Below are 27,332 nucleotides of genomic sequence, written 5' to 3'. Positions count from 1 at the left end.
AAAAAAAAAAAAGAGAGAGAGAGAGAATGTTCAGTGTACGCTTGTTTAAAATAGCAAAGTAACTGGAAACCACCTAAATGTCCATCCATGGAAACATTAAATAAAGTAGAATTCCATGCAGCTGTTCAAAAGAATAAGATAGATTCAGTAGTATTCACATGGAAAAATGTCCAAGGAGCACTGATAATAGGAAACAGAAGGCAAGCTGGAGAGTAGTATGGATAACATAATTCCATTTGTGTTAAGAAAGAAAACAAGTCAATATAATTCATAAGTATAAAACAACAATACCTGGAAAGATTTACAGGAAGCTTTGACAGTGGTTTCTTCATGGGGAGTGAGTTTCACGCTGGGGGTAGCAGGAGAATTTTATCTTTGTGCTTTATACCTTTCTTTACTGTATGGGTTATTTTACAATGTACATGTAATCAGTTTCATAGGAGAATCAAATTTAGAATAGTGATTATCTCAAGGGAAGGAGGGAAGAGAATGGAACAGAGGTTATAGGGCCCTTCAGCTGTATTTCCAATATTGTGTTTCAAAAAGAAATTGAAATGGTGAAAATGGTCAATTTTATGTTAGCATATTTTACTACAATAAAAAAAGAAGAAATTGAAGCAAATGTGGCAACATGTTAAGAATTGCTAAAGCTGGGCTGGATGCAGTGGCTCACACCTGTAGTCCCAACACTTTGGGAGGCAGAGGTGGGAGGATTGCTTGAGCTGGAGTTCGGGGCCAGCCTGGGCAACATGGTGAGATCTGCCTCTTCAGAAAATTGTAAAACTTAGCCAAGTGTGGTTTACTCCAGAGGCTGAGGCAGGAGGACCGCTTGAGCCCAGGAGTTTGAGGCTGCAGTGAGCTATGATTGTACCTCTGTACTCCAGCCTGGGCAACAGACCAAGACCCTGTCTCAGGAAAAAAAAAAAAAAAAAGAATTGGTAAAGCTGGTTGGTGGGTACAAAGATGTTCATTCTACAATTCCCTATGCTTTTCCAAATAGTTGTTGCATTTCACAACTTAGAAAAAGAGTTTAGAAATTCATTCAACATAACAAGATAAAGTAAATTAAAAAGAAACCAGAAAAAAATGAAGCAAAAGGAAAACAAGAGCAGTAAAACAAAAAACTTTATAACCCATACTAAATGCATTAGATAACTTTTTTTTTTTTTTTTGAGTCTCATTCTGTCACCCAGGCTGGAATGCAGTGGTGCCATCTTGGCTCGCTTCAACCTCTGCCTCCCAGGTTCAAGCCATTCTCCTGCCTCAGCCTCCCAAGTAGCTGGGATTCCAGGAATGTGCCACCACACCCAGCTAATTTTTGTGTTTTTAGTAGCATGGGGTTTCACCATGTTGGCCAAGCTGGCCTCGAACTCCTGAGCTCAAATGATCTGCCTGTCTAAGCTTCCCAAAGTGCTGGGATTACAGGTGTGAGCCACCATGCCTGGCCTAGATAACTTTCTTACAAGCAGCTGGAGAAATTTAATAGGCGGTATAGGAACTTCATGTTTCTCATTTTAAGCTCTAGGAAGCACTTTAGTCCTGGAACTTACAGTCAATCTGTAAGAAACAGATAGAATGTTGCTTAGAAAAGCTCAATTTACCAATCCAGCATGGAGGTTGGATTTCAGTGCAAACCCAAGGTGGGTGAACAGTTCAGAGCCTGTTTCTCCGGGTGCAGATGAGAGCCACGGACAGCTCTGGCAGCCCAGGGGAGAGAGGGGCTGGACGGATTTATTGCAGAGGGCCTCCCTGGGCAGAGATCAGAACGAGGAAAAGGACGAGGAGCTGACCACCAGGGAAGCAGGTGCTCCTCGTGGGCCTCTGACTGATCCTGTGTGCTTGGCCCTCCTTTCACAGCACGGGGCATTTTGGGTGAGTGAAGATACCTCCCAATGGTTTGGCTCCCAAACACTTGAGTCTTCTCACCCGCCATGGTCTTCACCTCTCTGTCCCTTCCCCTGCCCTTGCCCTGGAGAGCTGGAAAGGCAGTAAATCAGTGGAAAGGGCTGCCCCCACCCCAAGGCATTCACACCCTTCCCTGGCCCATTTCCCAGCACAGGTCACAGGCAGAGTCTTAATCTGCTGCACCTGCAATTCTTTGATCCATTTTGGTTTCCTTTCTTTTGAAAAACGTTGACCACAGTGCAATCTTGACTCTGTTGCTTTGAAAACCCTCTTCCTGTGAACTTGTGATGCCAGTGATAAAGAAAAGGGCAGAGGGCTGCGGGTCTCACCAGGGGCCTTTGTTATGGTTGCTGAAGGGGAATAAATATCACAGTGGGTAGAAGGTGGGGCCGGGCCTGGAGAGGCTCTGAGGGCTTGGGTTGTTCGGGCCCTAGGCTGGAGACATCCAGGGCCAGGCGGCTACTTTCTAATAACCAGGCTTCCCAGCTGCCCTGGAGCCCAGTGGGGCTGTGAGCTTCCTCCTACCTAGATGCTACTGTCTAGGGTGCATGGGAGGATCCCCACACTGGGGGAAGTGAACGCAGCACTGCCTAGTTTCCTACCAGCTGAGCCCACGATTCTAAGCAGAGCTGGGCCTCCTGGTCTAGCTGCCTGCCCCTCTGCCACCCTGAGGGCGGACGCTGCGCTGCCCACAGGCCTGCTGCTGCTGCTCTCCAGCACGGCAGAGAGGTCAGGCACCCCGCCTTCCCACAGCTGCAGGATTGGGGTGTGAGTGAGTGTGCGGAGAAAGGGTTTCTGGGTTCCATTCCCGGCAAGGACTCTAAGACCTCCTGAGCCAACCTCTCGTCAGTGATTGTTCTGCTGCCCAGGGCTTCTGGGGCTGGCGACTGGCTTCTCAGTGGCCCCGATTTTGTGTTCTTGTTGTTGATTCTTGGAAACCAAATGCTGGCAACCAGCCTGTGCCTGCCGGACTCCAGGCTGGGGCCCTTAGATATGTGACTGCTTTTCAAATTTGGAACAACCAAAACATAAGCATGCTCATCAACACTCTTGTACAAAGAAGGAAACGGAGTCAGGATTGGGTGTCTTCTTCCAGTCTGCCTGCCAACTTTCTCCATCTTGGTCTGCCCCCTAGGACTGTGGGAACTACATCCGTGGGTGCTCTTACCCTCTGCCTTGGTCACTGGGGAGCACCGACAGCTTATGGGAGGCAGAGAGGAGAGTGAGGTCAGGGCACTTAACCTCCTGCAGGGTAGCCACAGCCTGACTGCATCCCTCCATGAGGCCACAGCTGCTGCCAGGCAGCCCTATCTACTCGGCTCCAGAGCTCTGCAGGTCTGGTGACCTCCCCTGGGCTCATCAGGTCCAGCAGCAGAAAAGCCTGATGCTCTTGGTCCAGGTTCCTGCAATCCTTTTCCAAGACCTTTGACAATAGTCTCCTTATTGAATACTTCTCAAATCCCCCAGTTTGAGTGTGTTGACAGCTTCCTCCCAGGACCCTGCATGATCCATACCATCCAGCCAGTTGATGAGCAAGGACTCCTGGGTCTGCCGAGTCACTACAGACTGCAGCTGGGCCATAGGAGGGGGGCCCCCTTTCTAATTCCTGCTCTTTTTTCTGGCTCTGCTCATACCCTCATCCATGTACCCCCTATTACCCTGCTTTGCCTCCCACCCCAACCTACAGTTCTTCCCCTGCCAGATGTCTGGGGATGTCTAGAAGATAAGAGTCACAGCCAAACAACTGCTTCCCCACCCCAGCCACCCATGATGCATCCGGGAAGTGGTGCTCATTGGGATCTGAGCTCTGAGGCGTCATAGGGCAGTCATAGAGGCCCTGGGTCTTTGAGACAGGTGTCCTGGAAGCCAGTGCACGGAAGCAGGGTGATTTCACATTGCTGGAAGAGTCCTCTTCTCTGGGGACCTCTTTGCCAGTAAAGCCCACCCACTCACCTACTCACTCACTTGCAATTCAGAGGGGCTGGCTCACCACCAGGCCCACCCCAAGGGACCCGTGTATCACTTCCTGTGGGAGGCTGTCCCTGGCCCCTGGTAGAGGCTGGCTGCCCCATCACATGCTCCCAGCACATCATCTCTCCTCATGTTGTAACCCTTATCACACTGACATGGCTTGTCTGTTGTCCACGTCCACCACTGGTCCCACCACAGCCTGGAATCCTTCGCACCTGGCACAGTGCTGGGCACACAGAGAGGGCTCAACAAATGTTCGTTAAATTAAAATGGGAAAAAAACGTATTTCAATCAATACTATGCAGGTTACTCTTCCTGTATCTAGGTGGCCCCTGAAAGAACACCTAAAGAACGTCCTAAAGAGAACACCAGCCTGCCGAGTCTGGAGACTGGGCTCTGTCCCTGATGTGCCTCATGCTAAGCGTGTGCCTCTGGTCAAAGTCTCTGAGCTTTAGGTTTCTCATCTCTAAGATGGAGATGGTACTTACCTTCGTTTTCTATTGCTTCATAATAAATGATCACAAACTTAGGGGCTTAGAACAGGACACATTTGTTAGGCTTAGCTGGGTCCTCTACAGGGCCGCAGTGAAGGTGTCAGCCAGGGCTGGGTTCTTCATCTGGACGCTCACCTGGGGATGGATCCACTTCCAGGCTTATCAAGGTTGTTAGCAGAATTCATCTTGTGGTTGTAGAACTAAAATCTTTGTGATAACTATTGGTAGGGGGCTGCTCTCAGGTCCTAGAGGCCACCTGTACTTCCTTACCACAAAGCCTCTCTGATGCCCCTTCAGATCATGGCACTTCTTCAAATTCAGCAAGGAAGAAAATGTCTAGCACCAGTCTGCTAATAAGCTCAGGTCTTTTTCTTTTTTTGAGACAGAGTTTTGTTCTTTGTTGCCCAGGCTGGAGTGCAGTGGCACGATCTCGGCTCACTGCAACCTCCGCCTCCCGGGTTCAAGCGATTCTCCTGTCTCAGCCTCCTGAGTAGCTGGGATTACAGGTACCCACCACCATGCCTGGCTAATTTTTGTATTTTTAGTAAAGATGGGGTTTCACCATATTGGCCAGGCTGGTCTCAAACTCCTGACCTCAGGTGATCCGTCTGCCTCGGCCTCCCAAAGTGCTGGGATTATAGGCATGAGCCACGGTGCCCAGCCAAGCCCAGGTCTTTTATGGAACGCTTCATGAATTTGCATGTCATCCTTGACAGCCCACGTCTTTTACAATATAACATAATCATAGAAGTGACGTCCCATTCCCTTTGCCATATTTCCTTGATTAGGAGCTACTCACAGGCCCTGCCCTATGAGGGTTGGGGATCACAGAAAGACATGAACATGGAGTCACTCTAGGGCTCTAGGAGCTAGAGTCTGAATCCTGCAATGCTAATCTCTATCTCATAGATTTCTGGAGAGAATTAAGTGAAAGAATGCCTGGCACTTAGTGAGAACTCAGGAAATGTCACAGAAGGCAGCATAAGCAGCTGTCTTTACTTTGGCCCACTTTGAAATGTTGGCTCACAGCTTGTCCTCAGGCTGCACCTGCCCTGTTGCTTCCACCACGCTGCTGCGGTCACTTTTATCACGTGGCTGGATCTTGAAGGCAGTTGAATTTGCCATGTGGTATTAACTGGAACGATCAACAGGTGTTATTATCATTTTAATTAAAAGTTATTGGAAGATAAGAACCCATCTTACTAATGTTTTCAGCCGCTGGTGCTTAGCCTGTTCAGCTTAGGATGTTGGCTTTAGCTTGGCTGCTCTGTAAGTGTTGAGCCATTGCACCCTAGAATGATGTAATTGAGTTCAGGGCTGCAGCCTCAGGGGACAAGTGATGGTTGGTGGGGAGAAGGGAGCAGACATGGGTTGGATGGGCAAGTTAGGTGACAGCTGGGAGGAGCAGGAAGAGTCTTGGCAGGTCCCTGAGTCCAGATCCTGCCAGGGGAAGCGCCTCGACCCTGCTGCCATGCCCACCCACCCTCCCAAACCCTGGCTGCTCCAGGCTTTCTTCCATTCTTTCTGTTCAGCTCCCCTCACACCCCTACCCCCAGAGCAGAGTGGAGTGCAGTGGCGCTATCTCAGCTCACCGCAAGCTCCGCCTCCTGGGTTTACACCATTCTCCTGCCTCAACCTCCTGAGTAGCTGAGACTACAGGTGCCTGCCACCATGCCTGGCTAATTTTTTGTATTTTTAGTGGAGACGGGGTTTCATCGTGTTAGCCAGGATGGTCTCAATCTCCTGACCTCGTGATCCGCCCGTCTCGGCCTCCAAAGTCCTGGGATTACAGGCGTGAGCCACCACGCCCTGCTGGGCCCTGTCCCTTCTAATGTGGGGAGAGAAGCCTGATTCTTTCAGAGACATAGAGCTTCTGGGCCAGGAAGGGCCTTAGACTTGGGGTCAGTAACTGTCTTTAGGATGCAAGTGAGTTGTGTCTATTGAGCAACTACTTGTGCCACTGGGCTCTGCACTTTACATACTTCATTTCCACCATTTTTCAGTCTTCAAGGTGGATAAACCAAAGTCCAGAGAGGGAAAGCAGCTTTCCCTGGTCACACAGCTGCTAGGTGGCAAAGTTAGGACCAGAGCTTTGGTGACCTGAGCCACTGGTCCAGGATTCCCTTTCTGTGACACTCCCTCCCACCCAAGTCTGTGGGCCCCCCGGTGTCGGTAGGGGAGCGTGCCTGCCTTGGCCCTAGCCCGGTTCTTCATATAGGCTGCTCTGACTCCCACCCACAGTGTCTTCCTTCCCGCCACCCTTCCTTCCAGAACTTTGCTCCAGCCTCTTACCAACTCCGTCCCACATCCCTCACCCCCGCCTGGCCCAGAACCAGCTGGGGCAGATGGTCCAGACCCTGAGTGTATTCTTTCCCGGCAGGGACAGAAGCAGTCTGAGGCTCACACATCTGGGCAGCTGTTGCCCAACTTTGATCTGCAGGAAATAAGCCAGAGGGATCCTTCCTGTCACTTCTGGGCTGGACCCTGGCCCTGAGAGTTGGAGCGTCCTCAGAGAGGTAGAAGGCCTGCCTCAGCTGTGGGAGGGGGTGGTAGCAGCAAGAAGCTAGGGTACTGCGTGGGTGGGGTCACCTGGCCTGGGACTAGGGGCAGCCAGACTGGAAGCTCGCCCTCCTTCCTCAGGTAGAAAAGTGGAGGACAGAAGCCCAGAGACAGCAGCCTAGGGCCGGGCCTGGAAGAGCCTGTAAACATCTGAAACTGTCAGTTTCTTCCAGGACTGTTTTTGTTATCCCATCTGATTTCTCTCAAGGAGTTAGTGGTAAAGCCCTTACAAAGCATGTCTTCAGGGTTGGAAAAGAAGCAGAGCTGGGTTCCTGTGTTCTTTTTGCACCCAGATGAGGTCTGGGGAGGGTGGAAGCAGGTGGCCAGGGCTGGGAGGTGCTGGCTGTGCTCCTGCAGGGTGGAAGGCAGCCTGGGTCTGGGTCAGGGCGGAGCTGAGACTTTGTTAGCCTGGGACTCAGCTGTTGCAAGGGCTCAGACGGGCTGGCACTCCCCCAAAGCCCAGACTGGCTTCCAAGAAAACACTCTGAACATGGTCGGTAATGGCAGGGAAGAGCACCCTGCAGCCCAGCTCCACCTCCTTTCATAAATGGGAGCTGGTCCGGGCTCCTCAGGGGCAGAACCTGGCAAAGGAGGATGCACACAGCAGGCACGCACACACCTGTCATCCCCCACAGAACACAGGCTGCAGACCCCTGACTTTCTTGGGCCTGGGCCTGTGCCAAGAAGATTGGGGGTCTGCAGCCTATATTTTGTGGGTGTTGACAGGTGTGTGCATGGTCCTGAAGAGTCATACACAGCCCCACCCAGTCACACACAGCCACCCACAGCCACACGCACCCACAGGCATGCTTCCTCACACTCCGCACCACACAACCACTAGAACACACATAACCACAGGTGATCATGCCTAACACACCATGACATACAATCACACAAAACCATACAGCACCAGGTGCAATCGCATTCAGTCCTCCATCTGCACTCAATCACAGCTGGACACGGTTACACGCAGGGATTCTGAGTCACATGTAGTCACACAGAGACTTGTACCATTCAACACAACCACAGTCACATTCAACCACGCCTATCGGCGCATAACACACAGTCACAGGCAATCACACACGACCAGTACGGTGGCAGGCAAGCATAGGCAGTCACAGGCCATGGATGGTGCTTTGATACAGCAGGGGGTCAGGGCCTGGGGAGACCTTGTTCTCTGAATGGGGGTTGGTGAGGGCCTGGCTGTGACTAAGGGAGAGAGGCATCCATCAGCCATTAGACAGTCCACTTCCTGGTCACCCCTTCAGAGCGGTGGAAGTTATTCCCCGCTGCTCCCACCCAGCAGAGCATTCCTGGGTCCTGATGCAGTCTCCTTGGCCTCCTACCTCCCTCTCCTCTGGTCTTGGCTGGGCCGCTGGCAGGAAGCTTGGACTAACCAGGACTATGGTGAGTCAGCAGGGAAGGGCTCAGGGAATGCCAGGCAGGTGAGTGACCCACAGGGCCTGCAATTGATGAGGCTTCTGAGAGTGGGAGGGCTGCCATTCGTCATCGGGGGCTGCCCACTGGAGGTCACCCACCCAGGGGATAGAGGGTTATGGGCATGGGACCAGGTGACGATGGTAATTTCCCAGCCAACCCTATATCCAAAGCCTCTGCTCTTGGAAAACTCCCTATGCAGCTGTCAGGGTCTATGCCCTCCTACAGGCTGAGCTCTGACCTGGGCCTCTGCTCCCATGGTCCCCAGCTAGTCTCAGCCTGGAGCAGTCCTGCATCCCCAGCCCCACACCCTGCTCTCTACCATCACTGACTCACTCATTCATTTAGCACTTTGTGAAGCACCTACCACACCAAGATGTTTGACAGTCTCTTCAAGTAGGGAAGATCGCCCAAAAGATGATTCCAGAATGATGTGGACGTGTAGGGACAGAGATATATACATATTATTGTGGAAGCTGTTGGGATCGACTGCCTTGTGAGCCCTGGATGGCCAGTCCTTGCTATGGGGGCTGGAATGGCTGCTGACAGTGGTGACCGTCCACAGGCAACCCAACCAGAAGGGGCTGAGCCCCTCCCAGGGAAGGCACCAGTGGCCTGACAGTTAATAATAGAGCCTTTTTTTTTTTTTTTTTAAGGAAGTAACTCAACCCACTTTAATACTTAGCTAGCATTTATGTTACAGGTCTATGAGGGAAGAAATATGCTGGAAAAAAAGAAGAAATACATTTTTTTCTCATTCTGAAAGATTTCATTTCGCCACAAGAGAGCAAAATATACAAATATATGCAAATATGTGCATGCACACGTGCACACAACCCACAAAAGTCCTATCTATGACGGAAAAAGATACCAAGTTCAATTTAACAGGAATTTAAAAATGATAGGGAGGTTGGAAGAAAAGGTGAGAACACGTGAAAAGTAATTTTACTTTTGTTTAACCTTAAGCTTGCCAACTTTTTTCCTTGAACAGCATTTGTCTTGTTTTCATACCCACCTACGCTCATATCAGGAACTTAATACAAACTACTTAGTGATTCTACTTTGAATTTATAGCCGCATGACTAAGATATTTTGAATATAAGCTTATCCATATGCCAGATAAACTTCGAGAACTCTTAATATCTCTTCTTTTATGAGAATTCTACCCCTATTCTGATGTAGTTGGGTTGATCAAGAAAATTAAAGGCCAAGGGCCAGAAAGCCAAGTTCCTTAAAGGCAAACAGAGGAAAATTTCTTGCACAACTACCTCTATGCAAGAAATCTTTCTTGCAAGTACTAAATGAATTTCTTCAACTGTATAATAAATTCTAATTTGATGGTTTCCAAAAATAATAGAGTAACAACAAAGTATGATAAAATTAAGATTACATGAAAACAGAGTAAATGGAATAATAATTCAAATAAAGATTAAAATAAAATGACATTTACTATGGATTTTTGTAATCGGTATCTCATAATATATTTAAATTTTCCTTTTATACATAAGATCACAGCCAACCAGGTTAACTATAACTTCCAATTTTATCATCAGCCACTTGTGCTATTTTATCACATTTGAAAATATCCACTCTTACTAATTTACTTCAAACAGTGACTTACAAATTTGTTTAGACTATAATAATTAAGGGCCCTTTCTTTGTCAGGATAATAAAAAAATTAAATGATATATTGAAGATACTACTAAAGAAACCACTTTGTTGATTTTGGCCTCTGCATTGACGATCTGTAGGAATTTTTTTAATTAATTTTCAAATCTTCCCACAAGTTTTATGTTCGAAGAAATATCATCTTTGAAATAATTTGTGGGAATAATTTACAAATCAAAAATTGATTCACAAGATTGTGTTGCTGTTACCACCAATTTTAACATCTAAATATTTTCTGTATTGGTTTTCTTGATTGTAAAATATCAATAATGTGGATGTACTTTTAATATACCAGAACACTTAATTACACCAGTTTCCCATCAACCCACCAAAATCATTTAATGATTATATTGGCCATTTCCGCTGATTGGCAGGAGGCTCTTCTGCTAAGAAGTCCCATGGTTTCCACTGCATTATTTTTTTCGCCAGACTTCATTCATTTTGAGCCTGAAGAATCACCTCTTTGGCAACCTTGAAGTCAGCCTTCTTATTTTTTAACATCTGGTTCTGCTTTAACCATTTAACTATTTTAACCAGCTTCTCATTTGTAATCTGTTCTGTATACTTTCTGTATGTTGCATTTTTAGGGTTTTGCTTAATAACATCAAGAATCTTTGCATGCAGTATTCTCAGCCTCTCCAGTGGACTCTTGCATACATCCAGTCTCACAAATCCCGGGTTCTTCTTCAGCACACCGCCATGACAGCACCAATGAACCCACCCATTTTCTTTTATCTAACAGAGTCGGGTGATTACTTTTTCAGATCTGAAGAACGAAATTTTAAATGACATGTTTGAAGGAAGTCTTTCCAAAATGATGAATTCCTGCCAGGCACGGTGGCTCACGCTTGTAATCCCAGCACTTTGGGAGGCTGAGGCGGGTGGATCACAAGGTCAGGAGTTCAAGACCAGCCTGGCCAATATGGTGAAACCCTGTCTCTACTAAAAATACAAAAATTAGCTGTGTGTGGTGGTGGGTGCCTGTAGTCCCAGCTACTCAGGAGGCTGAGGCAGGAGAATTGCTTGAACCCGGGAGGCAGAGGTTGCAGTGAGCCGAGATTGCACCACTGCACTCCAGCCCGGGCAACAGAGCAAGACTCTGTCTCAAAAAAAAAAAAAAAAAAAAAAAAGATGAATTCCTGCCTCTTGCAGCATGGCAGATTCCCCACAGCATTCTTCTTCTTGTCTCAGGGCCATTAGTCCCAACTTCCATTATGACTAGAGTAGGATGCAGTGATGCTTTCTTGGACTCAGAGTAGGGGCACAAAAAATATTTGTGGAATGGCCAGGTGTGGTGGCTGATTCCTGTAATGCCAGCACTTTGGGAGGTCGAGGCAGGTGGATCACCTGAGGTCAGGGATTCAATACCAGCCTGGCCAATGTGGCAAAACTCCATCTCTACTAAAAATACAAAAATTAGCTGGGCATGGGGGCTCACACCTGTAATCCCAGCTACTTGGGAGGCTGAGGCAGGAGAATTGCTTGAACCTGGGAGGTGGAGGTTGCAGTGAGCCGAAATCATGCCATTGCACTCAAGCCTGGGCAACAAAAGTGAAACTCCGTCTCAAAAAAAAAAAAAAAAATTTGTGGAACACACGCTAATGAGCCCACCCAGTTAGGCTGGAAGATTGGAATGCAGAGAGTAAAGAACAGAATGCTCCCTGGTATCGGGTCCATGGGGTGCGGTGGCCGCTACTAGGGTCTTTCTCTCTTGCTCCCTGGATTCTTCCTAAGCGAAGAGCGACTCTTCCTGCCTTCCTTCTTCTTTGCTGCAGGGGCTCAGCCTGTTTCCCTCTTCTAGGCCCTGCATCCATCCTCCTAACATCGTCTGAGGAGTATGTCCCACTCTCACTGGGTCCTCCTTTCCTGGCTGTCCCTGGACTTGAGGAGAAGCACCAGCCTTCCTTCTAGTTCCTTCTCATTGCTCCCTGGAAACAAGATGTTAACAAATATCAGAACCACAGGGAACTTGCAGAGACTCTGGAATCTTAAAAGTCCCTACATCCGGCTGGGGGCCGTGGCTCACGCCTGTAATCTTAACACTTTGGGAGGCCGAGGCGGTGGATCACCTGAGGTCAGGAGTTCCAGACCAGCCTGGCCAACATGGTGAAACCCCGTCTCTACTAAAAATACAAAAATGACCCAGACGCAGGAGAATCACTTGAACCTGGGGGGCGGAGGTTGCAGTGGACTCCAGCCTGGGTGAAAGAGTGAGACTTTGTCTCAAAAAAAAAAAAAAAAAAAAAAAAAAAAGTCCCTACATCCTAAGCGGCTATCTCTTTTAAAAAAAAACAAAAAACAAAAAACAGCTAAGTCATCCTGCCTCACATCTATAATATAAAACAAATTCCAGATAGAAAAAATATTTCAATATAAAAAGAAACCACAGAAGACATGAAAGAAAACAGGAGTGACCGTTTTTTTTTATTTTAGAGTGGGGAAGACCTTTCTAAGAAGAAACTCAGAAAAGCCTAATACATTTAATTACATAAAATTTGTAATGTTCTGGACAACAAAAGCTCTGTATACAAAGTCAAAGCACAAAGGACAAGCTGGGGAAAATACTTGCAACAGATAAAACAAAGGGTTTGTATCTCTAATCTACAAAGAGCTTTTCCACATCAACAAGAAAAAGATAAACAACCCATCAGAAAAATACAAAAAAAGCCAGGAGCAAGTAATCCATAGAAAAAGTATTATAATTAGCTACTACATGTATGAAAAGATGTTCACCTTCCCCCATAGTTTAAAAAAATCAAATTAAATCTATCAGGATGGCAAACATTAAAAAGATGAAATATATATATATATATATTTTTTTTTTTTTCTTCTTCTTCTTCTTCTTCTTCCTCTTCCTGCTCCTCTTCTTCTTCTTCTCCTTCTTCTTCTTCTTTTTGAGACAGTCTCCTTCTGTCACCCAGGCTGGAGTGCAGTGGCACAATCTTGGCTCACTGCAACCTCCGCCTCCCAGGTTCAAGTGATTCTCTTGCCTCAGCCTCCCAAGTAGCTGAGATTACAGACATGCACCACCATACCCAGATAATTTTCTGTATTTTTTGTAGAGACAGGGTTTCACCATATTGGCCGGGCTAGTCAAGAACTCCTGACCTCAAGTGATCTTCCTGCCTCAGCCTCCCCAAAACTGTTGGGATTACAGGTGTGAGCCACTGTGCTCAGCTAAAAGATGAATAATATTTAGTATTGACAAGGTGTGGGTTAATGGGCATTTTCATAGCCTGTATAGTTGGAAGGAAAAATTGGTAGAAACGTTTTTGGAGGGCAATTTTGTAATATCGATTAAAGTTTGAAATACTCAAGCCCTTTGACTCAGCAATTCCATCGCTAGGAATTTATTATAGAATAAGGATAAACACCACACATCAGGGTGTTTATGGTGCATTTTGGGGGAGTCAGTGTGAATTTTTTCCTCCATAGGGTAGTGTTTTGTCTTATTCCCCTTGGGATTCTATAGGCACTTGGGGTGTGGAGTTTATACAGTCCAGTAAACTCACTTATTTCTCTCTAAGCCCTTACACCCTTAAAAGCTCTCATAGGCCGGGCACAGTGGCTCATGCCTGTAATCCCAGCACTTTGGGAGGCTGAGGTGGGCGGATCACCTGAGGTCGGGAGTTTGAGACTAGCCTGACCAACATGGAGAAATCCTGCCTCTACTAAAAATACAAACTTAGCCAGGCGTGGTGGTGCATGACTGTAATCCCAGCTACCTGGGAGGCTGAGGTAGGAGAATCGCTTCAACCCAAAAGGTGGAGGTTGCGATGAGCTGAGATTCCACCATTGCACTCCAGCCTGGGCAACAAGAGCAAAACTTCATCAAAACAACACAAAACAAAACAAAAACTCTCATAAATCCCCACTTCCCCTCTTCTAACAGCTCACTTTTTGTTGGAAAATAAATCCCTCTGACTTTGGGAAAGCCATCTGTACCTCAACTCTGGAGGGGAGCATGTGACCTAGACTAACTCTGTCGAATATTTCATCCTCCCACCACAGCTGTTGGTTCGGTGGCGGGCACATGGCCTAAGGTATTCCCATCATAACGCAGTTCTGTTGGATGTATGAGGACAGAGATCTTCTTTTCCTATAGATGTCATAGATAGATATGTGATCTGAACTGCTCTAGTTCGTTTTCTGCAGGGATAAAAATGAGCTTGAGGATGAAGCTAATCTACGGAGCAAGCCTGAGCCAAGTCAATTACAGAGAAATGAACTAAAGCCTGATGATGTTGTGAAACTCTAGATCAAATCACCCCGGAATCTCACCGAGCCTCTGGGCTTTTCTAATGTTGGAGGCCATACATTCTCTCTATCTGAGCCAGTTTGAGAAGAGATGTTTGTGTGCTTGCAGTGGAAGCCTCTCCACAAAGACAGAGTCCCTCCTCCTTGCAGACCATCTGGTTCTTTGTCTCAGTAAGGCTCTGCCTCAGAGAACAACATTTTGTTAGTTCTTCTTGGGAGTGAGGGAAGAAGTCCTGACTTCCTTCATCCTAGGCTTCATTGCTTTGAGGTACTGTTGAGGTGGTATATGGAGGTGAGAGAAAAATGCCTCCTTGTCTTTGTGAGCCTCCTATAATGATGTGAACTAGTCAGATATTAGTCTCTCCCTGAATTACCTCACTACATTAGTTTCAGCTACAAAACTAGGAACAATTCAAATGCTTATCAGCAGGGTAACTTAATCGTGGCTCATCCACATGGTGGGGCCGGGGGTGGGGGGATCCTCTGCAGCCTTTAAAAAGATGTAAGAAGAAATGCTCTATGCACTGCCATGAAAGGCACCTAGAATAAATCATTTATTGAAAAAACCTGGTTGAAAAGCAGAATGTATAGTATATAATGCCACTTCTGTTTTTTAAAACTGTAAGTCTATGGTTCTATCTGAATAGAAAAGGTCTAGAAGGAAGGTTGCTTGCACGACAAATTTTAAAATGATCTCTGGGTGCTAGAATTCCAAAGGCTTTGCATTTTCTATTTTTTTCCACTCCTTTACTGAATTTGTATAGTATAATAAAAGGATTTTTTTAAATAAAATTTTTACAGTGCTGGCCTCTGGTCTATAGCTCCCTATTTCCCTCTGTGACAGTAACTGGAGGCCTCGAGGGAGCTGCCACAACCTGAGTGTGTAGTTAAACATCCCTGCTGCTCCAGGAAACTCCAGCCTTGCTTGGCTTGTTTGTGGGTCTGTGAGAGACAACTCCAGGGTGGGTAGGGCCTCAGGGGCAGGGCCATGTGCCCAATCATCCTGAGCCTGGTGTACGGTGCCAGGTGGTGAAGAGTGACAGGACCAGGATGCCAGGGGGTGGAGCGGTGAGCTGCTGGTCAGCTTTGTTAGAGGAAGATGTCAGCGTGGGTAGTAGGCTGAATCATAATCCCCAAAGACTTTGGATCCTAATCCCTTGGTATCAGTGAATGTTACTTTATATGGAAAAAAGGTCATAGCAGATGTGATTAAGGATCTTGAGATGGGCAGATAGTTTTGGACTATCCTAGCAGGGCCTAAATGCAATCGCAGATACCCTTAAGAGAGAGGCAGAGGGAGATTTGTCACAACAGAAGAGGAGAAGGCCATGTGACCACAGAGGCAGAGACTAGAGTGATGTGGCCACAAGCCAGGGAATGCTGGCAGCCACCAGAAGCTGGAAGAGGCCAGGCACAGATTCTCCCATGATGCCTCTAGAGGGGTGTGCAGCCTGACTGAAACTGGATTTTGGCCCAGTTATACCGATTTTGAACTTCTCTGCCTTCCAGAACTATGAGGGAATCCGTTTCTGTTGTTTTAAGCCACCAAATTCTTGAGGATCTGTGACAGCAGCCGTAGGAACCTGACATAGCTGTCGAAAGTGAGGCTGGCCTGCAGCTGTTCGGTGTGCTTTTTCCTGCGGGCCTACCTTCCTCACTCCAAGCTGCCCGGGCTGAAAAGAAAATGAGGCTGCTTCTTCTAGACACCCTTGAGAGGGGCTTATCTAATGAGTTCTGGCACTTGTGAGGAGGGGTGTGGGAGTGTGGAGCCTACCCTTGCTCTCCACTAGCCCTGCTGGCGGTGAGGGGTTGCCCAGCAACCACAGAGACTGGCAGGGCTCCCCACTGTGCCCTGGTTTCTCCTCAGAGCAGTTCTTGCCGTGAGTATTGTTAGAGCGCAGAGGCTATTAAAAAAAATGAAAACACTAACCCTCAAAATAACTTCCCAGGTTCTAAAAATGGAATTCTGCCCAGTAGTAATATTTCTCACTCCTGCAATAGTAAAATTTCTCACTTCCTCGTGCTCTGTAGGCTTGTGTCTGGCCCAAGAGGGAACTGCTATTAATGGCAATTTCCGCCTGATGTAATCCCTTTGGTGAGCCACCTGCCTGTGGAGGGTGACAGTCCTTTACCCAACAGGCCTTGGCACCCTCCTCCACAGAACCTCCCCCAGCATGTTAGGTTTTTGTCTGCTTTGATTGATATCCATAGTCTCTCTTGGTTAAGAAAACAATAACAACAATGATAATCAACCAATTACTTATGTAGCCCTTATAATGTGTCAGGCACTGCTCCAAGCACGGAACATTTATTAACCCATACACTGCTCGTGACTATCCTATGGGGTAGCTATTAGTATTGTCCTCATTGTACAGATGAGAAAACAAAGGCACGGGGAGGTTAAGAGCATGTCCAAGGGCACATAGCTACCAAGTGGCTGAGCTGGGGTTTGAACCCAGCCTGAAGGGCTCTGGGATCAGAGCTCTTACCTCCTGCATTGTATTGGCTGGCTGGAGGAAGGATGGGGAAGCCTTTCTCTGTGCAAAGCAAGCTGTCCTGGGCAGCTGATTTGGGCCCTTGAGCTCTTTTGAGGTCAGGGCTGCGATTGCCTGGAGAGGTCTCCCAGCTGCATGCGCTCTACATTAGCACCTTCCGTATTCTCTTCCTGTTGGGTCATTGCAAAGCCTGTGACTATGAGTAGGGTGGGGAATTATCCTTCAGATTTTGGGCACAGACCTCAGATGGGTGTCCTGGAGGAACCAATGCAAAGTCCTCAGGCCTGGGTGTGGGGCAAAGCTGGTTCCATTCTGCTCACATTTACTGGGCAGTGTGTGGATAAATAGCCCACAAGAACCGAGGATGGTCCTCGATGCTGAGACTAGAAGGGAAGCAGCCTCCTTTCCTCTCCTTGTGGGAAGGACCTGTGGGAGAGGGACAGAAGGAGGATGAGTGGTCTCCCCCAGGGTCCTGGGGTGAAATGAACAGGTGCCCATGCTGTCTGTGCCTGCTCAGGGATGGCCTGACGTCTTAGATGAACAGAGCCTAGAAGTTGGAGTGAAGAGACCTGGCTTCTAGTCCTCATTCTCCCAGGTTTGACGTGAGGTGTCACTGTCTCTGTGTCCCAGACCTCCCCTCTGTATACCGAGGGATTGGATGCACTTTGATACATGAAATCCCTCTCTAAAACGCATAACTGCTCTGCAAATCCAAGTTGGTTTGCTGCGTGTCCTCTGTGAGACAGCAAGTCACAAGCAGCCGGATCCCGTGCTCACTTTCTGCAACTCCTGTCGTTTTGTCACTGTGCTTGCCTCTCTTCCCTCACTAGCAAAATAGGGGTTAAAACACTCGTCTCAGAGTTGTGAGCCTTAAAGGAACATCGAATGGAAAGGCCCTTCTTGGAAGGGCGGAGCCCTGCCCTATGGGACCCATCAGAGAGGGGCCCCTGCTCACCTGGACTCAGATGGGGCTGGGGGTGTGGACGCTGGAATCTTTCAGAGGTAAAAGGAAACTGGGTGAAGAGATTGCAGACTGGCAGCTCTCACCTGGACAGGCAGACATACTTTTTTGGTCCAGCAAAAATACCACACTAGAAAAAAAAATTCTGAGTGTCTTCTGGGGAGAGGATAAGTTCCACTCTCTAGTTTACCCACAGAGCCCACCCCTCCCTGTTGTCCTACACAGGGCTGGGCATGGCAGGCCCATGAGCTCACTGAGTCCTGCCTTCGGAGAACCTGGACCAGGGGGTTTGGATGTTCCAGGGGGCAGGACGGATGCTCCTCCCATCCTCAGCCCCACCCAGGTCTTGGCAGCACCCGAGTGGGTGTGTTGTGGGGGAATACTGAACTGGTCTGGGCCTCATTGCTCTGCCCTCACCCCCAACCCCAGAGATGAGAGCTCCAAGTTCAGCCAGCTGGTTGTGCTGCCTCTTTGCATCTGTTTTGGGGTCCCAGAACTCCTCTTTTCCCAGAGGAAGGCAGTGTCCCTGCTGGGCCTGTCGAGGAAGCTGAGGGCTGGGGGTACCCTGGCCAGCAGCCCAGGAAGCCTGAGCATGTAATGAAAAGATTGCATCTCCTCAACTCTGCTGTTGGGGACAAGCACTTCCAGTGTTGTCCTTGCCCTGTGACCTCTGTCTGGGCACTGCCTCCCCTGCTGCCTGGCTCTGTTCTGTCCCTTTAGGCAGGCTCAGCAGCCCCATCTCAGCCAGTTCTGAGCACAGAGAAGACAGAGACCCCTTTCTCCTCTTCAGGTCTCCTAACAGCCACCCCAAAGGATGACAGATGTGCCTCCCCTTCACATGCCTCTTTGCTGTGGGCAAAGCATAGTCACATCAGTCCTGGAGGGACACCCCAGCTCTACAGAGGTCAACCAGCTGTAAGGGGATGAGCTGCACCTCCGACGTGAATCTACTGAGTGTTCAACCTTGCGCCGGCTCCCTAGTCCGTCCTGACTCCCTCTACTGTGAGGCCCATTCGTGGGAGGCAGAGTAGGGTGTGGATGAGGTGCATAGGATAGCTGAGGAGCTGCTCCCTGAGCCCCAGGCAACAGCTCTGACGAATCCAAATAGTCATGGAACACTGTAGCCTTTGCAAGTAAGACCATGAGATATCAAGTCGCCCCACAGTCACCAGCCTCACTAGTAGAAGGAAGTAAAGCAGGCAAGGACTCTCAGCAGAGAAAGGGACCGACTTCTGGGGATACAAAGGAGAGGGAGGATAGGGCCAGGCAGGAGAGGAAAAGTCAAGGGTAAGAGCCTGGGCGGTTGGGCAGTGGGGAGAGCTTTCAAAAGGACAAGCCAGTGGACAGGCCACATGGCCCCGTCTCTCCTCCTCCCTGTGGCTCTGTGGCTGATCAGGAGCTGGGAGCAGGCACGTGCTTTCTGGGCCTGGTGGCCTGGGCACAGAGGCTAAGAGTGACTATGGGAACCTCTTCTGCCCATGAATCCGCTGATTCCTGCCACTGCCCCAGGAGGCGGGTGGGCCCATCTTGTTGTACAGCCTGGATGGCTGCAGCCTGGAGATGGAAAGGGACCTGCCCAGAGTCTCCCAGGCTGGGGCCGTTTTCCCCAGTCCTGGTAGCAGCGGCTGCCATTTGCTGAGCACTTCTCTCTGCCAGACTCTGTACTGAGCACTTTACAGGCACCACTGTTATCCCACTTTCCCTACAAGGAGACCAGGACTCAGAAAGAAGGTCTCACGCAGAGCCAGTGTCAGGAGTTGAGTCAAGGTAGTTTGACTTCATAGTCTCTGTGCTTAGTGCAACTGCCCCACTCATTCCCTCCTACCTTCTCCCTTACCCCCACTAGACATTTTGGGTGGTCTTTTCTACTTATTGGGCCTAGAGGTCATTGGGCTGCTTTTCTCACCCTCAATTCCCAGGGCTCCTCCCGGAGCCACAAGCCTCAGTGCTTGGGGAGCTAGGGATTTCCCTCTGTGCCTTCTGCCTGGGCCTCCTTCTTGCCCTTGAAAGAGGAACAGGGGGAAGAGTAGGCGAGGCTTTGGGGAAGTCTTGGGGGTAGGTACAGGAGAGGTCTTCACCCCAGGCTGGAATCTCCAGGTAGCTTAGTGTCCTCAGCTTGGTGTCCGCAGCCAGGGCAGGGATGGGTGGGGAGAGTAGCATTGGTCAGGGGTACAGATAATGAGAGTGGTCAGACACATCCTGACTTGTTTGTTTGTTTGTTTGTTTGTTTGTTTGGAGGAGTTGAATCCTCAGGACATTTAGGTCCTGCGGTCACTCAACCTTGAAGGCCTCATGACGTCCCTTAGCCTTGTCCCTGCCAACTCATAGTAGGGCCATCAATAGTAGGCTGGTGGTCTGTGGGCATTCTGTGGCCTGTAACTGTGCTGGGCTGCAGGGTTCCTGCCCAACTAAGGGTGGTCCCTGCCCTTTGAGGGGGTGGTCGGAAGCATCTTACTTTGCTGGAAGGTCAGGGAAAACCTAGACAGCAGATCCTTTAAGGATGTAGGAGCCAGACCAGGAATGAAGGGCAAGGTATCCCTAGCTGTGGGAATGGTACGGGCAAAGGTGGGGTGTCAGAGCAGGCCCTTATTGGGAAATTGTTTGGTAGGAGGTCCCCCAGGGCTGTGGGTTCCACGACTGTGGATTTAACCAACTGCATATACCCTGGATAAATTGTGTCTGTATTAAACATGTAGGGACTTGTTTTTTGTCATTATTTCCTAAACAATAGAGTATAACAACTATTTATATAGCATTTATATTGTATTAGATATTATAAGTAACCTAGAGTTGATTTAAAGTTTATGGGAGGATGTTTATAAGTTATATGCAAATACGTCACCATTTTATATCAGGAACCTGAGCATCTGTGGGTTTTGGTATCTGCAGCAGGATTTGGAACCAATATCCAACAGATTCCGAGGGATGACCGTAGCCTGGGTGGTTGGAGCTGGGGAAAAGTGAGAGGGCAGGTTTGTGGGAAGGAAGGGTCACATCCTGACCATCTCAGTACCAGCTTGCAGGGCAAGTCCTTCATGCCAGGGCAGCAGGGAGCCATCGAAGGATTCTGAGCAGGAGAGTAATGTGGTTGTAATTGTTTTTGAAAAAGCCCACTCTGACTGCAAGAGTGGTGTGGGGAGAGCAGTTAGGAGGTGCCAGTGGAGCAAACACCCACACACGCTGTGGTGGAATTCTGTGATGAGCGCCCTGAGCAACTGGGACCCGTGGTGCAACTGTTGCCTAGGCCAGCCTGGTCATCTTTCTCTCAGCTGGAGCAGGGCCCGTTTGGCTGGAGAACTGAGCAGGCGCAGAGAGAAGCACATGTGGCTGATGTGAGTGTGGCTGAGGAAGCTGTCGTTCGTGGTGATGAGTCAGTGGCCCGTGCCCCATGCCAGCATTGCCGGCTTCCTGGGATTGGGGGAAGGATTCAGAGAAGGGTGGGGGTGTGAGGGAGCAGGAGGGGGATACCCTGGGGAGGCCGTGGGTTGAGAAGCCCAGGCTGGCCTTAGTTCCTACCACTACTTACACCCAGGAGGGCAAATTAGTTTCTGGCTACTTACAGCCAGAGAGGGTTTGGGAGCCTCTTCTCTGCATGGAGGCTGGGCAGCCCAGGTTAACCCCTTTATGCCCTGCCCCCTCCTCAGCCCTCCTCCTCTGGGCCCTAGTACCTGGGGTGACCCAAGGCAGGACTGGGAGGCAGTTGAACTTGTTTCCTTCCTCCCTGCGATGATCATATCGTTGGCTTCCAGCTCTCCCAGCCTGAGAATCCAGGGTCACTCTTGGTCCTGACGCCCTGCCCAGAAGCCAGTGCCCTTCTCCAGGTCTGCCCTCTGATCCCATCTCTGCCAGCTGGCTCCTCGGAGGGATGTAAATAACCAACCCAGATTAGCTGGCCTTCCCCTAAAGCCTTGGGCATCATCAAAAGAATGAACAACAGTAGAATGCAAAGCATCCCGAGGGCCCGGGGTGGGAGCCATGATTGGGCAGGTGGGGGCTGTTTTGTCTTCTCAGACCACTGCTCTGACACTCAGAAGGTCCAGACTCCAAGATGGGGTAGCATTCTCTCGGGGCTTCCTGGAGCTGTGTGCTGAGGGTCCACGTGGGGGTGGGCGGAGTGGCTGTGCAGAAGGCCGCGGGTGTCAGCCCTTGGTTCAAGAGAGGGAGGTCAGGAGACTTCTGGCATCACTGTCTTCACCAAATGCAGGGCCTCAAAGATCAGAGGGTGAGTCACTGGTTCAGACTTGGCGACTCCCCCCGGTCCAATCAGAGGGTGGTGGGAGGTCTGAGGGAGAACCCAGGGCAGCCTCTCTAGGGCAAGGGGACAGGGCCAGGGCTGAGGGAGCAGGTGCTTCTAGGGAGATTCCATGGACAGTGGAAAGAAAGGACTGAGGCAGGCAGGAAAGATGACTCCGTGAGCTGTCCCTTCTTTGGGTAAGACAATGAGCGGCGGGTGGAGCTGAGGGCTTGCTGAGTAATGTCTTCACGGGGAATGGCCAAAAATAAGGAGGATGTGTGACCCTCGGGTGGCTCAAGGGCCTGTGAGGTCATGCTCCTGGCCTCTGCTTCTCCAGTTTCTCAAGATAACAGGGTGCCCTCCTGATGCAAGCTCCTTAGTTACCCGAGAGCGGACTCTTTGGACTTGCATTTGTTTATTCATTTAACAACCAAGCAGGAGAAACAGGAGAGTGCTCTGGGAGTCCAGGGCTGGGACACTGATATACAAATGGTCAGTTGCCATTTATCAAGTCAATGTCATTGCATGCAGAGGTCCAAGGACAGAGAGGTGTAGGGGCACAGAGAGAGGGGTTGGCTCTGCTGAGTCACGACAGGGAAGGCTTCACAGAGGAGGTGGCACTTCTTGAAGAAGAAGTGGTGACTGGCTGCGAGAGGAGAATGGGAAAGGACATTGCAGACAAAGGTCAGGCAGCATCCCAGCGCCAGGGAAACCGAAGGAGGTGCAAGGGAGAAAGGACCTGCAGAAGGTGGTGGGAGCTGTGACAAGTCCTCAGCACGGCTGCTTAAGTGGGGAGGCCAGCGCAGCCTCTAGAGGGTTTGCCAGTCCACGCTTGGGTGAAGAAGGGGAGCAGATCTTGCTCTAGCATAAAGAATGTGGGGCCTGGAATCAGGAAAGCCTGCCTTCGAGTCCAGGTTCTACGGCTTAGCACCTGCTGAGCTTGAGCTGGTCACTTAATGCCCCTGAGCCTTGGTTTCCCGTCTGTGCAGTGGGGAATCACTGTGACTGGGGTTTCTGTAAGCAGATGTGACACTGCTTTGCAAGCTGTAAACAGCTCTGCAAACTTGAGGCATCACTAGGGTAGCACCTTAGCAGCAGCTGCTTCTGTGTTGACCTTTTTGGGGCACCATTTCCTGGGGAATTGCCACAGAAGGCTGCTCTCACCCAGTCATCAGAGGGTGATGTTTTCTGAACTTTTCCCTAGACTCTATGGGGTCATTTTGTTTGGGACCTGCTGTCACTGCCCAAGGCCTTGGGGCTTGCTGCAGAGACTTAGAGACAAGGGGTCCGCAGCCTGAATTGAGCCTTGAGGCTGGACAGCGAGGCACGAGAGGGTAGGGGCAGTGGACCCCCAGTGGGACAGGGACCCTGAGGCAAAACAGAACACTGGGGCAGCAGGTGAGTGAGGCTGGACAGAGAAAAGGATTGAGTGAAAACTAGAAGAGTGAGGAGGACAGAGGTCCCTGATCTCAGCAAGGAAGTCTGCTGCCTTCACCCCCACCGCCCCACACCCCCTGTTCTCAGCCTCTTCAGCCTTGGGGCCACCTGAGAAGCCAAGCGCAGAAGGGGAGGAGGGAAGGCTTTTTAGCTCCACGGGCCTGCGGCTTCCATTCCGGCCTGCCCAGCCCATATCATGGCGGCAACTCCAACTCTCTCTGCCCCAGGGTCACCCTGGCTCAGCATGGGCAGTGTTTCCAGTGGTCTGTGACTCAGCAGTTCTTGGCCAGAGGGTGGAGCCCCAGCTGGCTGCTGAACTCTGGTCTCCACAGGGCCGAGGCTTTGCTCGGGGCCTGGAGGTCCTCAGCAACCAGCCCGGCTCCTGCACCCTCTCCAAGCCCCTCATCTGCTCCAGTGGTCTTGGAGGTCCCTCTGTCCACAACACCATGATGCCAGGATGGGGCTGTGCTCAGTGACTCAGCCTGGCCCTCTTATTTGCACTGAGTAGGTGCCATAAATATTTGTTGAATGGTATTCTTGCCTCTCGTTTGGGATTTTCCACTGCAGCCAAACAGTTGCTCCCAGCCCTGCCAAGGGCCTAAGCTGGTTCTGCATTTGCCCTACATGCAGGCACACGGTAACATCTCTTCCCCACCACACCCTACTCCTCCTCACAACCACCACTGCAAATTGCTCCTCAGAACCGCTGCCTCCCCCAGCGTGTGCCTACAGGCCTCTGCCTTCTGTTTCCTCATTGTTTTCCTTCTTCTATGCATGTCTTAGCAGGGGTGAAGGAAAACAGGCCCCGAAGCAGAATCAGTGGTGGAGCCCTGTTTGTGTGTGCTCACGTGCGGTAGAAGAGCCGCCTGTTGTAGGCAGGGCAGGGAGGGAAGGTTAGGCTTCTACACTGCAGGAGACTAGACTTTGGTGTGAGGATGAGGATAAAGAGGTCTGCTAAAGGTCACGTGACCACACAGCCTGGTTACCCATTGCAGGTCTGGCTTTTGCCTTTGCTCTAATTATTTAATAGCACCATAAACTATACGGCCACCCTACTCAGAGGGGCTGCCACAGACCCCTAGGGCATAGGGAACTAAGCTCGTGTTGTGTCTCCAGGACTTGGCAGGGCAACTCAGCCAGGTCTGCACCTTTCCCTTCCACCGCATGCACCCAGGGGAGCATTCATTCAGTGTTGACTGAAACAGGGTTTCAAGGTTGAGACAGGTTCATCAGGTACACAGGTAACAGGACAGCCCCTGGTATAACTGTAGTGTTAATGCCCTTCCCTCCTCCCCTTCTGTGCTTGCCTTCTCAGGCGGCCCCAAAGTTGAAGGTCATAGTAGCATCCAAGAAGGTCAGGTAAGGGCTTTGCAAGCCATAAAGTTCCCAGATATTCATAATAACATCTAACCCTTGTAGTTACTTAACATACTGCTAAACAACCCCGTGATGGGGAGCCTATTATTACCTCTCTTTTTTTTTTTTTTTTTTGAGACAGAGTTTCGCTCCCGTTGCCCAGGCTGGAGGGCAATGGCGTGATCTTGGCTGACTGCAACCTCCGCCTCTTGGGTTCAAGCAATTCTCCTGCCTCAGCCCCCCAAGTAGTGGCATTACAGGTGCCCGCCATCTCACCCAGCTGATTTTTGTATTCTTAGTAGAGATGGGGTTTCCCCACATTGGCCAGGCTGGTCTTGAACTCCTGACCTCAGGTGATCCACCCACCTCGGCCTCCCAAAGTGCTGGGATTACAGGTGTGAGCCACCTTGCCCGGCCTGCCTCAATTTTATAGATGCAGAAACAGGCAGAGAGAGGTTATGGGACTTGACAAAAGTCACACAGTAAGTGTCAGAGCCAGCTTTGAAATCCAGGCAGTCTGTCTCCAGAGCCACGCTTTTAACCGTCATGTCACAGTGTTTCACATCCAATACTTCAGTTATTAATGTATCTGCCAAGAGGATTTTGTGAGAACTAAATAAGGCCAAATACATCAGGTGACTTTGTAAACTAGAGTCATTTTTGCAGACATGAACCAATTGTAAAGTATTTAAGAAATAGTCAAATTGTGTCAAACTGTGGAGATAATGAAAGTATTTGCTAACTTCTCCTGAATCTGTGTTTCAAGACTAACCATAAACTAAGATTATGAAATTTTCCCCTTCTTTCCTTCCTTTTCTGATGAATACATTGTAATGGAATTGGTTTGATAGTTGGTGTTAGATTCTATTTTTATGATCAGTATCATGACAAGTCCAGTCAACTGTATTCTAAGGTGTGTCTTACATAGAACTCCTCTTTCCTGTCTTTAGGGTGTTATCCATAGCCAAGTCTTCACATCACACCTAAATCACACAACAGCTTTCTCCCCATCACTCTGCGTTGGACCACTGTCATCTCACATCCATCCTTTCCAAAGCAGCTTGAAATTTCAACGTGGTTTCCCCATTCCAATGAACCCAAAAAAGGCCTGCAATATACCCAATGAGAAAATGCAGGAAATAGAAATAGTAGGATTACGGGGGGAAGAACTGGCAGATGATACAATTGCATACCTAGAAAACCCAAGAGAATTCACTGGAAGGCAAATATAACTGAAGTTTTTTAGGTAGCTAAAAAATAACAACCAACATTTATGCAGAACACAACCCATGCCAGGCTCTGTCCTAAACACTCTACATGCATCACTGAGTTCCCTTCCACTGCGATTGCAGGAGAAGCGTTACCTCATTTTGTAAACAAGGAAACCAAGGCACAGGGAAGTTTGGTGGCTTGCCCAAGACCCAGGCAGTTCGCCTCCTGCGTCTGCCTTCTTAGCTACTCTGCTATCAGTAGCTTTCCTGTGTGCCAGCAATGACTTCTCACAGAGTTTACCAGGAGAAAAAGAGGCAGCCGTAACTGCTTTCAGAGGTACTGGCGTTTCACTTACTCCCTCACGTTGCCACCAGTGTCTTTCAGCACCTGTGATTGTGGCCAGAGTCTCATGAAGCCTCTCACAAAGTAGTCATCAGTGTCTGGCCCTTAGATCACTCACAACAGGGGTCCCAGGCTTGGGCTAAGGGTCAAATGGAAAGAAACATGGCAATACCCCATCATCAGGCTCGTCTGTCTCCTTGCAGGCGCACATTTTGTCCACAGCAGCCTGTTTTACAGGGAGCAACTCTGCCTTCAACGGACACAGCCAGAATCTTCTAAAAATCACAGCTCCGTTTCAGGACAGGGCCTTTGGTTTACATTTCTGTAATTAAAAGGCCCATATGGGGAGATTTTCCTGAATAAAAGGACAGAGTTCCCTAAACGACTACTGCAGCTTCCACTTCTTATCAGAAGGAAACTCACTGCAGTTGCGCTGGCCGGGCCCCAGGCACAGCCGTGGTGGCTGCCCAACACGTGAAAACCAAAGAAGATGCGGATGGTGCCTTCTTGGTTTGCTCTAGAGCGCGTGAATTACAGTTTTCCCCACCATTTGGAAATTTTTCCAGAGCAGAAGCAATGTTTCTTATCCCGCTAATCATTTCTAGGGCACCAAATAGCACTCTGAAAGGAGCAGGGCACTAATTGGCTGGTTGACTAAGCTACAGCCTAGGGCCCTCCCTCCAGAAGAAGCGAGAGTAAGCAATATTTATCAAGCACCCTTCATATGTACACAGTGGGTAGGTACTTTCATAGGTCATCTTATTTAATCCCCACTATAACCTTATGGAGAAAGTGTTGTTATAATCACTTTAATTTTAATTTTTTTTTTTTTTTTTTTTTTGAGACAGGGGCTCACTCTGTCATCCAGGCTTGAGTGCAGTAGCATGATCTTGGCTCACTGCAACCTCCCACTCCCAGGCTCAACTGATCCTCCCACCTCAGCCTCCTGAGTAGCTGGGATTACAGGCACATGCCACCATACCTGGCTAATTTTTGTGTTTTTA

General features: G+C 49.3%; 1 pseudogene; it reads right to left on the bottom strand.

The window, feature by feature from the left end:
* Positions 1-10,379: 10,379 nt before the first annotated feature.
* LOC102124904 (NADH dehydrogenase [ubiquinone] 1 alpha subcomplex subunit 5 pseudogene) lies at positions 10,380-26,539 on the bottom strand (annotated as a pseudogene).
* Positions 26,540-27,332: the final 793 nt, after the last annotated feature.

Source organism: Macaca fascicularis, chromosome 1 (genome assembly GCF_037993035.2).
Source record: "Macaca fascicularis isolate 582-1 chromosome 1, T2T-MFA8v1.1".
Classification (NCBI taxonomy): Eukaryota; Metazoa; Chordata; class Mammalia; order Primates; family Cercopithecidae; genus Macaca; species Macaca fascicularis.
The sequence above is the reverse complement of the archived record's forward strand: the minus strand, read 5'-3'. Positions and strand labels throughout refer to the sequence as shown.